A 17,831-nucleotide genomic window follows, 5' to 3' on the forward strand; every position below is an offset into this window, starting at 1 on the left:
TATCTGTTCTTATTGGGTTATCATTCCCCCTTTATTAATTGCTCTCTATCGCTAGTTCACCTACATTCTACATTATAAACCATTTATTTTAGGAGTGTGTAGTTTGACCTCCAGGTGTTTATGAATTTTCTAAGTCTCTGATGTTTATTGACTTCTAATTGTATTCCATTGTGGTCAGAGAATGTGCTTTGAATAATGTCAATTTTTTTAAATTTATCGAGGCTTGTTTTATGCCCCAGCATATGGTCTATTCTGGAGAAAGTTCCGTGATCACTAGAGAAGAATGTGTATCCTGGTGATTTGGGATGTGATGTTCTATATATGTCTGTTAAATCCAATTGATTTATCAGATTGTTTATGTTTTCAATTTCCTTATTGGTCTTCTGTCTGGTTGATTTATCCATAGGAGAGAGTGATGCGTTGAAGTCTCCCACAATTATTGTGGAAACATCCATTGCATCCTTTAGTTTTGTCGGTGTTTGTCTCATGTATTTTGTGGCACCACGACTGGGTGCATAAACATTTATGATTATTTCTTCTTGTTGAATTGCCCCTTTTATTAGTATGTAGTGGCCTTCTTTGTCTCTCCTAACGTCCCTGCATTTTAAGTGTATTTTATCTGAGATTAATACTGCTACTCCTGCTTTCTTTTGGCTGTAGCTTGCATGAAATATTTTTTCCATCCTTTGTGTCCCTGTGTCTAAGATGAGTCTCTTGTATGCAACATATTGATGGTTTATATTTTTTGATCCATTCTGCCAATCTGTATCTTTTAATTGGAGAGTTTAATCCGTTTACATTCAATGTTATTACCGTGAAGGCATTTCTTGAATCAGCCGTCCTGTCCTTTGGTTTATGTTTGTCGGATATTTTTTTCCCCTCTCTCTCTTACTGTCCTTTAATGAACCAATATTCAATCTCTTTAGTACTGAACCTTTCTCCACATTTCTCTCTCCTTTCTTTGTTTCTGTGTCATAGGGCTCCCTTTAGTATTTGAAGTAGGGCAGGACTTTTATTAGCAAAATCTCTCAGCATTTGTTTGTGAAAAATTTAAGCTCTCCCTCAAATTTGAAGGAGCGCTTTGCTAGATAAAGTATTCTTGGTTGGCAATTTTTCTCTCTCAGAATTTTAAATATGTCATGCCACTGCCTCTCGCCTCCATGGTGGCCGCCGAGTAGTCACTACTTAGTCTTACGTTGTTTCCTTTGTATGTGGTGCATTGCTTTTCTCTTGGTGCTTTCAGAACTTGCTCCTTCTCTTCTGTATTTGAGAGTCTGATCAGAATATGTCTTGGAGTGGGTTTATTTGGATTTATTCTATTTGGAATTCACTGGACATTTATGATTTGTGTATTTATATTGTGTAGAAGGTTTGGGAAGTTTTCTTTGAAAATGATTTCTTTGAATACACTTTCTAGACCTTTACCCTTCTCTTCCCCTTCTGGGACACCAATGAGTCTTATATTTGAATGTTTTATTTTATCTATCATATCCCTGAGGTCCGTTTTCGATTTTTTTGATTTTTTTCCCCATTCTTTCTTTTGTTCTTTCATTTTCCGTTCTGTGGTCCTCCAGGTTGCTGATTTGTTGTTCAGCTTCCACTGGTCTTGTACTGTGAGTTTCCAAAATCTTTTTAATTTTGTCAGCAGTTTCTTTTATTTCCATAAGATCATCTATTTTTTTAATTTACTCTTGCAATTTCTTCTTTATGCTCTTCTAGGCTCTTCTTCATGTCTTTTATATCATGTGCCATGCTCTTCTTTATGTCCTTTATATCCTGTGCCACTCTCTCATTGTTTGTCTTTAGTTTGATTAATTGCTCCAAGTACTGTGTCTCCTCTAATCTTTTGATCTGGGTGTTTGGGTTTGGGTTCTCCATATCGTCTGGTTTTATCATATGCTTTAAATTTTTCTGTTGTATTTGGCCTCTTGGCATTTGCTTTTCTTGATAGGGTTCTTTTCGTATATGTAGGATTATTCAAAGATGAATCTCTAATTTGTCATATCCAAAGCTTGGTGGCGTACACTTTCTCTAACTAACCAGCAGATGGCATCCGCGAGTCACCTATTCCCCTCAAGTCAGTTCTCCCCAACTTTGTCTTTGTGGTGTGTGGGGGTCTGATTCTTGTGGGGTCCAATTGGTGCACCAAGTTTGGGTGTGTTGTTGGTGCTGTCTGCCCTGAATGTGGTGCGTGTGTCTGAGTGGTTAGAAAGGGAGGGCAGCTTTAATAATCAAACCTCCCAGGTGTTCCTGGAGATTTAAGGCTGTTGCAAGAGTCTAAAACTTCATTTCAGTCTTGCCACAGATTGTCTCTGCCACTGAGCCACAAGTCTTTGATATTGGCGTATGGTTCCTGGGATTTCCGAGTTGGTCCCTCTTCCAAGCCGTGCCCTTCTAGGGCCTCTACTGAGGGAAGGTTGTGCTATGTCACAAGTGCACGCCATCCCTTAAGGGAAGTTCTGGGCTGCCGGGCCGTGTAGTTACGTTCCCAGCCTGCTGTAAGGATGGCTGTATGGGGCGTGTTAATTTCCCGCTTTTTGCACAGCTCTGCCTTCCCAGCTCCGGGACAATTAGCTGTGGGTGCGCAAAAAGCTATTGTCTGTGCCTGATATTGTGGTGTGTGTGCATGTTGTTGGATACACTTCCTGTCACACTGGGTTTTTTGGTGCAGCTCTGGGCTGTGGCTCCGGTGCCAGGCCAGAGCGTTCCCAGCCTGCCAGGAAGATGGTTGCAAGGGGCGTGGTTTTTTTCCCCTTTTGGCTACCCTCTGCCTTCCTCGCTCCGAGACAATTAGCAGCGGGTGCGAGAAAGGCTATCTTCCACGCCAGATATTGAGGTGTTTGCACAGCCTGTTCCTGCCGCGCTTCACTGTGCAGTTCTTGCTGCCGTTATCTGTAGCCACTTTTGTTTTTTTTTTAAAAAAAAGAACCAGTCCACCTCCAAATGCCAACCCTCGGTTTCCCCACACTGTAGTGTGGCTGCCGGATATTCAGCGGCTTACTCATTTCAGAACGCAGACTCCCAGTTTCACCAAGTGCATGGTCCCTGTGGATTTAGCAGACCTTGTACAGCTGGTGCATCACCGGAACTGGTGTTCTGGGTCACTTTCTGGCTTTTATCTAGTATTTTTTACGGAGGTGTTTTTTTGCCCTGTCTCTCCGAGCTGCCATCTTAGATTCTCTCCCAGATGGCATGGTTTTTTAGCAGCTTTATTGAGGTATAATTTATTTCAGTCTAGCTAAGGGTTTGTTAATTTTACTCATCTCAAAGTTCCAACTTTTTGTTTTGTTGATTCTCTCTTGTTTTTGTTGTTGTTGTTGTTGTTCTCAATTTATTTATTTCTTCTTTAATCTTTATTTCTTTCTCTCTGCTTGCTTTTGGTTTAGTTTGCTGTTCTTTTTCTAGTTCCTCTGGGTGTGCAGTTGGGTCTTTGATTTTAGCTCTTTATTCCTTTTCAATGTAGGTGTTAAGGGCTATAAATTTCCCTCTCAGCACTGCTTTTGCTATATCCCATAAAATTTTGATATGTAGTATTCTTGTTTTCATTTTTCTCAAGATAGTTACTAATTTCTCTTGCAACTTCTTCTTTGCCCCATTGATTGCTTAAGAGTGTGTTAACTTCTATATATTTGTGAATTTTCCTGTTCTCCACCTGTTACTGATTTCCAGCTTCATTCCATTATGATCAGAGAAAGTGTGGTTTGTATAATTTCAGTTTTTTAAAATTTATTGAGACTTGTTTTGTGACCAAACATGTGATCTATCCTGGAGAATGATCCATGAGTACTTGAGAAGAATGTATATTCTGCTGTTTGGGGTTGCAATGTTCGGTAAATGTTTGCTAGGTTTAGTTCATTTCTCATTTTATTCAGGTTCTCTATTTCCTTATTGATCCTCTGTCTAGATGTTCTATCTGTTGATGAGAGTGGTGTATTGAAGTCTCCAACTATTATTGTAGAGGCGTCTATTTCTCCCTTCAAATTTTGCCAGTGTTTTCCTCATGTGTTTTGGGGCACCCTGGGTTAGGTGCACAAATATTTATGATTGTTATTTCTTCTGGGTTGATTGCCCCTTTCATAATTATATAATGCACTTCCTTGTCTCTTATAACATTTTTGCATTTAAAGTTCATTTTGTCTGATATTAGTATAGCTGTCCCAGCTCTTTTTTTAGTTACTGCTATGTGGACTTTCTTTTTCCAGCTTTTTGCTTTCAACTTATTTGTATCCTTGGGTCTAAGGTGAGTCTCTTGTAGACAGCATATAGATGGATCATACTGTTTTATCCTTTCTGCCAATCTGTGTCTTTTGATTGGAGAGTTTAATCCATTAACATTCAGTGTTGTTACTGTAAAGATAGTACTTACTTCAACCATTTTATTTTTTGGCTTTTATACGTCATATCTTATTTTTGTTTCTCTTTTTATCCTTTCAGTTACCCTTACTGATAATCTTCATTTCTACACTCTCCTACAAGCCTGTCTCTCCTGTCTTTTCTTTTCAGCCTGCAGAACTCCTTTTGGTATTTCTTATAGAGCAGGACTTTTATTAATAGGCTCTTTCAGCTTCAGTTTATCTGTGAACATTTTCAACTTTCCCTCAGTTTTAAAGGACAGTTTTGCTGGATAAAGAATTCTTGGCTGGCAATTTTTCTCTTTCAGTATCTTAAATTTAACATACCACTGCCTTCTTGCTTCCATGGTTTCTGATGAGAAATGGGCATTTAATCTTATTGCGGTTCTCTTGTATGAGACAAATCGCTTTTCTCTTGCTGTTTTCAGAATTCTCTCTTTATCTTTGGCAGCTGACATTCTTATTAGAATGTGTCTTAGAGCGGGCCTATTAGGGTTTATTCTGTTTGGAGTATGTTGTGCTCCTTGACTTGTATCCTTATGTCTTTCATCAGAGTTGAGAAATTTTCGGCCATTATTTCCTTGAATACTCTTTCTGCCACTTTTCCCTTCTGGTCTCCTTCTGGGACATGAATGATGCTTGTGTGCTTCGTGTTATCATTCAATTTTCTGAGACTCTGCTCAAATTTTTTGATTCTTTTCTCTGTCTGTTCTTTTGTCTGTCCTGTCTTTCTTCTGCCTGTTCAAATCTGCTGTTGTATGCATCTAACGTATTTTCAATTTCATCTGTTGTGACTTGCATTCCCATAAGACCTGTTATTTGTATGCTTTCAAATTCTTCTTTATGTTCACCCAGTGTCTTCTTAATATCCTTTATCTCTTTAGCCAAATTTCCTTTATCTTCTTGAATTGATTTAGGAGATTTGTTTGAACTTCTTTGATTAGTTGTTCCAAATACTGTGTCTCCTCCAACTTTCTAATATGTTCCTTTGACTGGGCCATACCTTCTTGTTTCTTAGTATGGCTTGTAAGTTTTTTTTTTTTTTAATTCAATTTTATTGAGATTGTTCACATATCATACAATCATCCAAAATGTACAATCAGTTGCCCGTGGTACCATCACATAGCTGTGCATCCAACACCACAATTAAATGTTTTCCTATTTTTAGAACATCTTCATTACTCCAGAAAAGAAATAAGAAGAAAAACGAAAACTCAAATCCTCCTATACCCCTACCCCCCCATTATTGACTCATAGTATTGGTATAGTACATTTGTTACTGTTGATAAGAGAATGTTAAAATACTACTAACTGTATTACATAGTTATTAGGTATATTTTTCCCTATATACCCCTCTATTATTAACTTCTAGTTATAGGCTCATACATTTGTTCTAGTTCGTGAAAGAGATTTCTAATATTTGTACAGTTAATCACAGACACTATCCACCAAAAGATTCACTGTTTTATACATTCCTATATTTTAACTTCCAACTTTCCTTCTGTTGACATATGTGACTCTAAGCTTCCCCTTTCCATCACATTCACACACCACTCAGCACTGTTATTCTCGCAATAACGTGCTACCGTCAACTCTGTCCATTTCCAGACACTTAAGTACAATGTAGTTAAACATTCTGCTTATAATAAGCAGCCGCTCCCCCTTCTTTAGCCTCATTCTGTATCCTGATAACCTATATTTCATGTCTATGAGTTTACATATTATAATTAGTTCATATCATTGAGATCATACAATATTTGTCCTTTTGTGTCTGACTTATTTCACTCAATCTAGTGCCCTCAAGGTTTCTTCATCAACCTGTTTTTTTTTAAAGACAGTTTTGTTCACACACCATACATTCTGTCCTAAGTAAACAATCGATGGTTCCCTGTATAATCACATATTTATGTATTCACCACCATCACCACTATCTATATAAGGACATCTCCATTTCTTCCACAAAGAAGGAGGAAGAGTCAAAGAAGGTAGAGAGACAAAAGAAAAAGAAAAAAAAAAAAGACAGCTAAAAAGCAATGAAAGGAAAGATAGAGTTAAACTAAAGAACAATAAAAGAGTCAGACAACATCACCAATGCCAAGAGTCCCATACCCCTCCCCTATATCTCCCTGTTATAGGCATTTAGCTTTGGTATATTGCCTTTGTTACATTAAAGGAACCATAATAAAATGTTTCTATTAACTATAGTCTCTAGTTTGTGTTGATTGTATTTTTCCCCCAATACCATCCCATTTTTTAACACCTTGCAAGTTTTACATTCATTTGTTCTCCGTCATGTAAAAACATATTTGTATATTTTATCACAATTCTTGAGCACTCTAGGTTTCAGTGAGTTATACAGTCCCAGTCTTTATCTTTCCTCTTTCCTTCTGGTGTTCCACATGCTCCTAGCCTTCCTCTTTCAACCATACTCACAGTCATCTTTGTTCAGTGTACTTACATTGTTGTGCTGCCGTCACCCAAAGTTGTGTTCCAAACCTCATGCTGTACTTCTTGGATCTGTAATTTTATGTCTTTCATAGGAGATGGGAAATTTTCATTGATTATTTCCTCTATTATTGCTTCTGCCCCTTTTCCCTTCTCTTCTCCTTCTGGGACACCCATGACACATACATTCATGTGTTTCATGTTGACATTCAATTCCCTGAGATGTTGCTCATATTTTTCCATTCTTTTCCCTATCTGTTCTTTTGTGTGTAGGCTTTCAGATGTCTTGTTCTCCAGTTCCTGAATGTTTTCTTCTGCCTCTTGAGATCTGCTGTTGTATGTCTCCAGTGTGTCTTTCATCTCTTGTGTTGTGCCTTTCATTTCCATAGATTCTGCCAGTTGTTTTTTCAAACTTCCGATATCTACCTTATGTTCGCCTAGTGTTTTCTTTATATCCTTTATCTCTTTTGCCATATCTTCCCGGAACTCATGGACTTGGTTTTTGAATTGATTTAGCATATTTATTTGAAAATCTTTACTTGATTGTTTCATTAAAGTGAAACAGTATCTCAATTGAGGTGTAAGTTTTTTCCTTTGACTGGGCCATATCTTCGTTTTTCCTAGTGTAATTTGTAGTTTTCTGTTGTCTAGGCATCTGGTTTCCTTGGTTACCCCAATCAGATTTTCCCAGACCAGAACAGGTTCAGGTCTCAGAATGGGGCTATATTCAGTGTCAGGTTTCCCTGAGGGTGTGTCTTAGAAGATTGACAGACTTTCCTGTGAGGCCTCTAGCCGCTGTGCTTTTCCTAACCTGCCCAGCAGGTGGTGCCTGTCAGCCTGTCACTCCCCACTGGTGACTGGTATAGAGTTGTGGCCCCTTTAGTTCTCAGCTTAGGTTGTTTCTGTTTTGACTGTTTTCCCCCAGGCTCTGGGGTCTGAGTTCTGAAGGGAGGGCAGGTACTAGAGCTGGGCCCCACCTCCTTCCTCTTAGGGAAGATACACCCTCTGGGGAGTTATCGTCTACATTTGAATTGCTCCTTTGTCTCTCTGACTCTGTTAACTCCACCCCTGTCTGGGTCAGAGTGCTGAAGATGGCTGGGGCTTTCTCCACTGAGCCACTCAGGATCAGATAGAGAAAAAAGGAAAGAAAGCCCCCTTTCAGAGCCAGTCCACAGCCCCCCCAGTTTCGCTCATTGATCAGAGAGAGCACCTGGTCTTCTGGGCTCCCTTTCCTGGGGCACAGGCATTTTCTGGCTTTCTAAGGTCAGTCGCCTCTAAAAGCCTCTGTATTTTTTTTTTTTTCCTGTCAGCTCCACCTTGTCTCCACTGGGAGCAACTTCAGGGTACTTTGCTGCTTGTTTGGGGTTTGTCTGTGTTTGTTGCTTGTATTCAGCAGTCCACATTTGTTAATTAAAACCCCTGTTGGACCTAGGTTGTGCTATATTTGCTCACTCCGGGACTGCTGCTTTCTCTCACAGCCAGGTCTTGCAACTCAGCCTGTCATGGGGGGAGGGGATTCCCAGCATGGCTCTGCAGTTTTTACTTACAGTTTTTATGCTGCGATCTCAGCTATTCCACCCAATCCAGGTTGGTGTATGATGTGTAGACAGTCATGGTTGTCCCCCAGCAGTTGTTCCAGATTACTTACTAGTGGTTCCTGGTTGTTTATTAGTTGCTCCAGGGGACTAACTAAATTCCACACCTCTCTATGCTACCATCTTGCTTCTCCTCCCTGGCTTGTAAGTTTTTTTGGTTATCTGGGCATCTGATGATCTTAATGAGATTATTCGGAAGGTCAGTTTCCCTCTCTTGTCTAGGAGTTTGTTGTTGATTGGGTTCATGTTACAGCTCTTTTTTGGCGCTTGGTTCACATATATATATTTTTAATTCAGTTTTATTGAAATATATTCACATACCATACAATCATCCATGGTATACGATCAGCTGTTCACAGTACGATCATATAGTTATACATTCATCAACTTGGTTCATATTTACACAGGCACAGACCAGTTCCAAAGGGTCCTGTAAACAGCTTCCCAAGACTGCAACTGCACTTTCCCAGCCTGCCCAGCAGCTGGTGCTCTTCGGCAACCTGTTATACAGAGGCAGGGTATTTTTAACCCTCTGTCTGCTCTGTTACAGGGACACACACACACACACACACACACACACACAGGCACTGATGACACTGTGGGTGCCTGTCTGGAAAAGGTCAAGGCTACAGGACCCAGAGCCAGCCAACATTTGGATCTGAACTGTTCCCCATCACCCTCTGTTCCCAGCAGGGAGGGCTTCCCTGGCTCTCCCAGTCCACAGCAGCCCACTGGGCAGGAACTGATGCGACCAGAAGCTGCTTGCCTTGGGGTGGGGGATGGGCGCTGGGCGCCCCAGCCGAGCGAGTAGCTCACCGCAGCGTTTCCATCTCTTTGTCCCACCTTTACCTAGGTGTTGCCCGGTATTCTCCTGGTCTCCCGAGCCCCAGAAAAGCTGCTTTGGACAGTTTCTGTGTGTTGTCTAGGTGTTTTTGGTGGAGGAGTGGGCTCTGCTGCTCCTTATTCCACCATCTTCCTGGAAGTCCCTCTAGATGTAACTTATGCATCATAAAATTTACCTGTTGTAACTAAGAAAATCAGTTATTTTAAATAAGTTTATACAGCTGTTCAACCACCACCACATTTAAGCTTTAGAACACGTCCATCACGCTAAAAAATTCCCTCGTGCCTGTTGGCAGTCAATCCCCACTGCCATCCCCAGCCCTGGGCAGCTACTTGTCTGCTGTCTCTATAGATTTGCCTTTTCTCAAAATTTCACATAAATGGAATCATAGAATATTTACTCCTTTGCGTCTTGCTTCTTCACTGAGCATAGTGTTTTCAAGGTTCATTTCACCCATGCTGTGATAAGTGTCAGTGGGTCAGTTCTTTCATTGCTGAATAGCAATTCCATTGTGTGGACAGTACTACATTTTTTAAAATCAGTTTTTCAACTCTTGGACATTTGGAGTGTTTCCACTTTTGGGTTATTTTGAATAAGGTTGCTATAAACATTCATGTCTAGGTCATTCAGTGAGCATATTTTTTTCATTTCCTTTGGGTAAATTCATGGTAACTTTAAGAAACTGCTGAACTGTTTTCCAAAGTGCCATTTTACATTCCCCACCAGCAATACATGAGGATTCCAATTTCTTCCATTCTCTTCAACACTTGGTATTGTCGACTTTTTAAGTTATAGCCATTCTAAGGGATTATAGTAGTATAATCTAAGGGGTTGGGGATGGTACAGAATCAGGTAGTGGCAACTGAGAAGGAGGAGGAGAAGAAGAAGAAGAAGAAGAAGAAGAAGATGATGATGATAGCCAGCATTTACTGAGAAATTACTGTCATTTGATGTCATCCTCACAACAGTCATGTGAGCAGATGTGTGGCTGGTTCTTTATTCTGTCCTGGCACGTGAGGACCTAGTCTCTGTCCTGAAGGAGCTGAACGTCTGAGGGAGACTTTCATGATGAAGAGAGTGGAATATTTTTTAATTATCTTGTCAGTGATTTATCAGTAAGTGGCAGCTCTACTGGATGGTTGAGAGGGGCTTGAAAATAGCTCATCCCCCTGAGCAAATTAAATATTCTTCTCATGGATTGCATTTGTGCTGCTAATGTGCTTAGCCGGTCCTAACAGCTTGTGGACAGACCCACTTCTATATTCTTATTATCTTATCTTATCTGCATTAGTGTCTTTATCCGACCCCATCTTACTTCAGAACCTTGTTTTAGCTGTGATGCTCAGACCATTCAACAGAAATTCTCTGTCATTGCTCTGTCCCCCATTCCCACGAAGGAAGGAGACACAAAGCCCACATCCCCCTCTTTGTAGCCAAGTGTGTCGAGGTGCAGCAACCTGATCTGGCCCACGCTGCTCGAACCATTCCATGCTGCTCTGCCTCTGAAGCTTCTGTTTTAGTTTCATGGGAGTTTGTTGCATTTTCCAGTCTGTTTGCCGTCTTTGGCACGACAAGGATCATCTTCAGCCTTTCTGGGCATTGGAATCAGATTGGATCTGGGTTCGAATCCCTGCCCTTCTGCTTGTGGGCCCTACGTTCATAATCTCTCAGCGCCTCCGTTTCCCTGGGTATAAAGCAGCAGAAGGTACTAAATAAATACTTAATAGCTGAGAAATTTTTGACATAGATATATAATAGAAACCAGTTCTGATTTTGCACTGTTTTCTGCTAAACTAAAAATTCACAAACATACCAGTGACGGCTGTTGGCTTTTACCCAGTAGATGTTTACATGTGGAATGAAGGGCCAGACGGCAGCTGGTGGGAGGCAGCGGATGGTTGGGGAATGGGAGGATTGACATGTTTTTTGAGCACTGGGCTCGGAGCGTCGCAGGTGTCATCCCATTCAGGCATTGGAAGAAGGTGTAGTGGTCCCATTTCGTAGACGAGGAAACAGCGCAGCGAGGTAAAGCCCCTTGCCCATTCCTCACACCCAGGCATCTGGCATTTCCCCCCTTGTGCCATGTTTCCAGATGTCGCACATTCCATGCTGCCTTTCTGTCCTTCCTCTCCTCGTGATTATCTCGACCTTTGCCCTCTTCCTGTTCTCTTTCCTCAGCTTCTTAGCCTTTCCCAGGCCCAAGCGAGTTGTCTGGCATGACTCATGCGAGTGTGTGAGAATCCCATCCTGCAGCTTGCTCCCTCCCAGGGCGGCAGCCCTGCTTTATTTGATTCCCCAAGAAGGATACTGGAACCTTTAATTTGCTAATTAATGGCAAAGAGCCTCCTTGCCCGGTCAAGTTTATCTGGCATGGTGTTTAATTGGATGCCTTCCAGGCAGGACCTGAGGCCTGGGCTCCCCGTCCCCTGTTGCCTGAGGCCTCTCTCTACCCACCTCTGCTACCTGCTTGGCTCCTGAAGGCCCCTGTACACTTTAAGGTCTTTTTTTTTTTCTTTTTTCTTTTCCCCCCTTCAACTATTTCCTTTAGATTCTTTGTCAGTTGTCCTAGATTTTGAAATATTTTCCCCAGAGGTTGTTTTGGAAATGCAACTTTACTGTTTTCTGCTAATCTGAATGTACACAAATGCCACACTCTTATTCTTTCACTTAAACTTTCAGCTCAAGGACCCGTGGTGCATTGGAAGCATGTCCCTCCGCTCCGTGGCCTTTCCACATCTCCCTCTCCCAGGCCCCAGTGACTGGATAAGCTGGATGGTCAAAGGTCCTTTTTTCCTAAGTGGCTTTGCTGCTAAGAATCGATTGTTTGAAGCCATATTGTTAGCAGAACATTTCTACTTTCTAGATTGCCTTTCTTCTATGTTATTATTGACATTTGAAATGGGTGTTAAATTGGCTTGTGCTCACCAGTGTTCCCTGCAGTTAGTTGTGCCCCATCTTGGGAAGCCCCGGCCCCTCCTCTCTTCAGGCTAAATGTGCAGGTTGCCCAGCTTGGCTGGATCTGCAGCAGATGCTTTCCTCGGTGGGAATAAATTATGTCAGTGCTGACCTTTTCTCTCTTCAGCTCTGTATCACAGTCTCATAAAATTCTTGGTGACTCAACAATCCAAGTTCACGTTTTTTTTCATTTGGCTAGTCCTTCTTGATTAATTCAGAACAATCTCCAAATGTTATGTTAGCTGTGCCGTAACCGAGATGAAACAATAAGGATTCAACCGCCACACACCCTGGATTCCTCTACTTCATGGTTGTTGCCGTCGTCCACGCCACCCCCCATGTGCTCTGGTGGAGACTCGTCCTCCTCCCCAAGGGCACAGGCCCTCTTGGGAGATATCTCAGTCATTTCCTGGGAGAGAGACCTCAGAGCCCCAGGGAGGGGGGCTCACCTGCCATGAGTTGTCTTTTGTCATTGTGGGCCAAACCTGTGAACTAGGTGGAGAAGTTCCTGGGACATAGTAGACTTTCAATAAGTAGCACAGTGAAGGAATGAATCAAACTAGGGAATACTTTTTACCCCTTCAAAATTACATGACTCCAAAGAAGTGAAACAGATTTTTCCGTGCTGTAAGTTGAGAAGAAGATAGAGTCCAGAAATCCAAAAGTGTTTTGAGCAATGGCAGAGGTTTGAGGATAATTGTAGTAATAATGGCAAAGACTTAAAAAGCACTTGCTGTGTACATTAACTTGCTTAATTCTTCTAACAAGTCTGTGATGTAGGTACAATTGTTATCCCCGTTTTAAGTGGGCAGGAAGCTGAGGTGCAGACACTTGTCCAAAGTCAAATAGTCAGTGGTGAAGCTTGGATTTGGACCCAAATTCAGGTTCTTGACCAAACTCTATTCTGTCTCTTTAGGTTTAAGTATATAGAGAAATACTCGGATTCCCAGAGGAATCCTTTGAAGGACAATCATATGAGAAATATCTTCTGGTTGTTTTAATGTTAAAAGTATTTTTAGATTGAGGAGTCCAAGTCTGTGTTGAATACTAGGGTTTGGCTTCTAGGGTGAAATTGAAAGTCATTACAATACAAGTTGACAAGGAAGCGTGTTTGTAGCTGGCCTGCCCACTCTTTTTTTTTTTTTTTTTTTTTTTTTTCATTTTTATTGAGGTTGTTCAGATACCATACAATTATCCAAAGATCCAAAGTGTACAATCACTTGCCCCTGGGTACACTCATACAGCTGTGCATCCATCACACTTAATTTTTGTTCAATTTTTAGAAACTTTTCATTACTCCAGACAAGAAATAAAGTGAAAGATGAAAAAAGAAAGAAAAGAAAAGGAAACTCTAATCCTCCCCTATCCCTAACCAACCCCCCTCAATTGTTGACTCGTAGTATTGGTATAGTACATTTGTTACTGTTTATGAAAAAATGTTGAAATACTACTAACTGTAGTATATAGTTTGTAATAGGTATATAGTTCTTCCCTATATGCCCCTCTATTATTAACTTCTAATTGTATCGTCATACATTTGTTCTGGTTCATGGAAGCTATTTCCAGTATTTGTACAGTTGATCGTGGACGTTGCCTACCATAGGATTCAGTTTTATACATTCCCATCTTTTGAGCTCCAACTTTCCTTCTGGTGACATATATGACTCTGAGCTTCCCCTTTCCACCTCATTCACACACCATTTGGCGCTGTTAGTTATTCTCACATCTTGCTACCAACACCCCTGTTCATTTCCAAACATTTAAGTTCATCCTTACTGAACATTCTGCTCATACTAAGCAACCACTCCCCTTTCTTAAGCCTCGTCCTATATCTTGGTACCTTATATTTCATGTCTGTGAGTTTACATATTGTAATTAGTTCCTATCAGTAAGACCCTGCCATAATTGTCCTTATGTGTCTGGCTTATTTCACTCAGTATATTGCCCTTGAGGTTTTGTCATCAACCCTTTTTTTTTTAATATGGTTTTGTTCACTCACCATACATTCCATCCCAAGTAAATAATCGATGGTTCTCTGCATGGTCATACATTTATGTGTTCACCACCTTCACCACTATCTATATAAGGGCATCTACATTTCTTCCACAAGGCAGGAGGGAGAGTCAAAGAAGGTAGAGAGGCAAAAGAAAGAGGAAAAAAAAAATGACAGCTAGGAAGCAGCAAAAGGAAAAATAACCTTAAATCAAAGTAGAATAAAAAGAATCAGACAATACCACCAATGTCAAGTCTCTAACATGCCTCCCCTATCCCCCCCTCTTATCTGCATTCACCTTGGTATATCACCTTTGTTACATTAAAGGAAGCACAGTACAATGATTCTATTAGTTACAGTCTCTAGTTTATGCTGATTGCATCCCTCCCTCAATGCCTCCCCATTTTTAACACCTTGCAAGGTTGACATTTGCTTGTTCTCCCTCGTAAAAGAACGTATTTGTGCATTTTATCACAATTGTTGAATAGTCTAGATTTCACCAAGTTACACAGTCCCAGTCATTATCTTTCCTCCTTTCTTGTGGTGTCTCACATGCTCCCCACCTTCCTCTCTCAACCGTATTCATAGTTACCTTTGTTCAGTGTACTTACATTGTTGTGCTACCATCTCCCAAAACTGTGTTCCAAACCACACACTCCTGTCTTCTATCACCCTGTAGTGCTCCCTTTAGTATTTCCTGTAGGGCAGATGTCTTGTTCACAAAGTCTCTCATTGTCTGTTTGTCAGAAAATATTTTGAGCTCTCCCTCATATTTGAAGGACAGCTTTGCTGGATGTAGAATTCTTGGTTGGCGGTTTTTCTCTTTCAGTATCTTAAATATATCACACCACTTCCTTCTTGCCTCCATGGTTTCTGCTGAGAGATCCGCACATAGTTTTCTTAAGCTTCCTTTGTATGTAGTGGATCGCTTTTCTCTTGCTGCTTTCAGGATTCTCTCTTTGTCTTTGACATTTGATAATCTGATTATTAAGTGTCTTGGCATAGGCCTATTCAGATCTCTTCTGTTTGGAGTACGCTGCACTTCTTGGATCTGTAATTTTATGTCTTTCATAAGACATGGGAAATTTTCATTAATTATTTCCTCTATTATTGCTTCTGCCCCCTTTCCCTTCTCTTCTCCTTCTGGAACACCAATGATATGTACATTATTGTACTTTGTTTCATCCTTGAGTTCCCGGAGACGTTGCTCGTATTTTTTCGTTCTTTTCTCCATCTGCTCCTTTGCGTGTAGGCTTTCAGGTGTTTTGTTCTCCAGTTCTTGAGTGTTGTCTTCTGCCTCTTGAGATCTGCTGTTGTATGTTTCCATTGTGTTTTTCATCTCTTGTGTTGTGCCTTTCATTTCCATAGATTTTACTACTTGTTTTTTTGAACTTTTGATTTCTGCCGTATGTATGCCCAGTGTTTCCTTTACAGCCTCTATCTCTTTTGCAATATCTTCTCTAAACTTTTTGAATTGATTTAGCATTAGTTGTTTAAATTCCTGTATCTCAATTGAAATGTACGTTTGTTCCTTTGACTGGGCCATAACTTTGTTTTTCTTAGTGTAGGTTGTAATTTTCTGTTGTCTAGGCATGGTTTCCTTGGTTATCCAAATCAGGTTTTCCCAGACCAGAACAGGCTCGGGTCCCAGAGGGAAGAAATATTCAGTATCTGGTTTCCCTGAGGGTGTGTCTTAGAAAATTGCTCCACCCTTTGATGCCTCAGATCACTGTGCTTTTCTGCCCAGCAGGTGATGCCTGTTAGCCTGTAATTCTTGACTGGTGTGAGGAGGTATGGCTGTGTTCCCCCAGGCTCTGGGGTCTGGTTCTGAATGGAAAGGGCCCCACCCCTTTCCTCCTAGAGAAGACAGACCCCCCAGGTGGAGGTCATTAGCATTTCAATGGTCTTGCTCTCTGCTTGTGCTGTCTCCACCCTTCCCCGAGTCACAGCCCTGGAAACTGAAATGACTGGGGCTTTCTCCACTGAGCCGAAAAAGAAACAGATAGTCCCCTTAAGACCCAGTCCAAGGCGACCCTCCGGCTCTCCAGGGTCAGTCGTCACTCAAAGCCTCTGTCTGTTTTTTGGGGATTCATACCTGTAGTGAGCAGTTCACACTCGCTACTTAAAACCCCAGTTGGAGCTCAGCTGAGCTATATTCGCTTGCTGGGAGAGAGCTTCTCTCTGGCACCACGAGGCTTTGCAGCTCGGGCTATGGGGGAGGGGGTCTCACGACTTGGATCCACAGGTTTTACTTACAGATTTTATGCTGTGTTCTCAGGCATTCCTCCCAATTCAGGTTGGTGTATGATGAGTGGACAGTCTCGTTTGTCCCCCCGCAGTTATTCTGGATTATTTACTAGTTGTTTCTGGTTTTTTGTAGTTGTTCCAGGGGTCTACTTAGCTTCCACTCCTCTCTATGCCGCCATCTTGCCCCGCCTCACCCCCAATGGCCTGCCCACTCTTGCATTTCCTGTGCCCAGCTCCTTAGCTGGCACATAGTAAGCACTTATCATATCTTTATTTTTTGAATAAGGAGTGGTGTCCTTTGACTCATTCTCAGAGGTTGTAAAGGAAGAAGGGCATGAGATAGGACAAGCCTTTCCACATTTTCATATTTCTTCAGAGACTCAGGCTTTGCATGAATGGAAAGGAACAGACAGAAAGATGGATTATTCTTGCAGCAGTTTGCGCACCTTTAATTTATGGGCCTTCGTCACACCATGCCAGAAGAACTTGTTTGCATGTCCCTCTCGGCGACCTGGTTGACCTTGTGTCTCTAGCACTAATTGCTGCCTGGTTCAGACAGCCTGCCCAGCCTACTGCTGCTGCCCACCCAACCAGAACGTAATTCACTCTGCTTTTGTCAGGAGGAAGCCCTAGTTGCTGAGGTAGTCCAAAAAATGTTGTTAAGCCCAGTACAGTTCTCATTAGGTTGGACGTGAGACTCCCTGAGGCTTCGCCTGCTTGTCCCCGTCCCAGCGTGGATGGTTGTCATACCCTCGGTCACTCTCAGGGCTGCAGCTGGCTCACTCTGCGGTCAGAGAGCCCTTTGCTGACGAGGCCAAGGTTGTGGGTTTGATCCCTGGCCCCGGACTGCAGCAAGCCATCTGTCTGCACAAAGGCATGTCACTGACACAAGGGGAAGAGTGTGTGCAGAGAAGAAGCTGGGATCCATTCTGGGAAGAACTGCGCCCTGACAGCCAGCCGGAAGTGTCCTTGCAAAGGAGGTCTTTTTCTTCTCCCACGGTTCAGATCTGGACTTCTGGTTTTGATTTCAGATTTTTTCAACAGACGTTTTATCAATGAAGGGGAAGCGATTCCCAAGCCTGAGAGTTTGGGGAAATTGACCAAACTGGTGGATATTTGGTATGTTTCTGTTTTTCTGGGAGTGATAAGTGTTAATGCTATTCAGAATACTGATGGGATATAGCAAAAAAAAGTCTTTACAGCAAGGGGATGAAGAAAGGAATTTCAGATTGTGCTCGCTTTTTTGGGTGGGGGTGGGGGGGGTGGGATACGGCTTATTAACTGTCCCCTGGGTTCCCCACCAGTTCTGTGAGGCAGCTGGGACAAGGAGAGGTAGGTACAGAAAGGGCCTTTGCCCTCGAGATGATCACATTTTGGTTGACGGGCGCACAGAAATACAA

General features: G+C 41.8%; 1 protein-coding gene across 5 annotated transcripts in view; it reads left to right on the top strand.

Moving 5' to 3' along the window:
* Positions 1-17,831, top strand: part of TTC7B (tetratricopeptide repeat domain 7B) — a 294,097-nt gene that overhangs the window by 112,342 nt on the left and 163,924 nt on the right. Inside the window, exon 1 of one of the 5 annotated variants that reach the window (XM_037832067.1) lies at positions 17,407-17,550. The exons of the other annotated variants lie outside the window; for them this stretch is intronic. The gene's annotated coding sequence lies outside the window, so the exon portion shown is untranslated. Of the gene's footprint in view, positions 1-17,406; positions 17,551-17,831 lie in introns of those variants that run through there. 5 annotated transcript variants of the gene reach the window in all.

The sequence above is a fragment of the Choloepus didactylus genome, chromosome 4, assembly GCF_015220235.1.
Source record: "Choloepus didactylus isolate mChoDid1 chromosome 4, mChoDid1.pri, whole genome shotgun sequence".
Classification (NCBI taxonomy): Eukaryota; Metazoa; Chordata; class Mammalia; order Pilosa; family Megalonychidae; genus Choloepus; species Choloepus didactylus.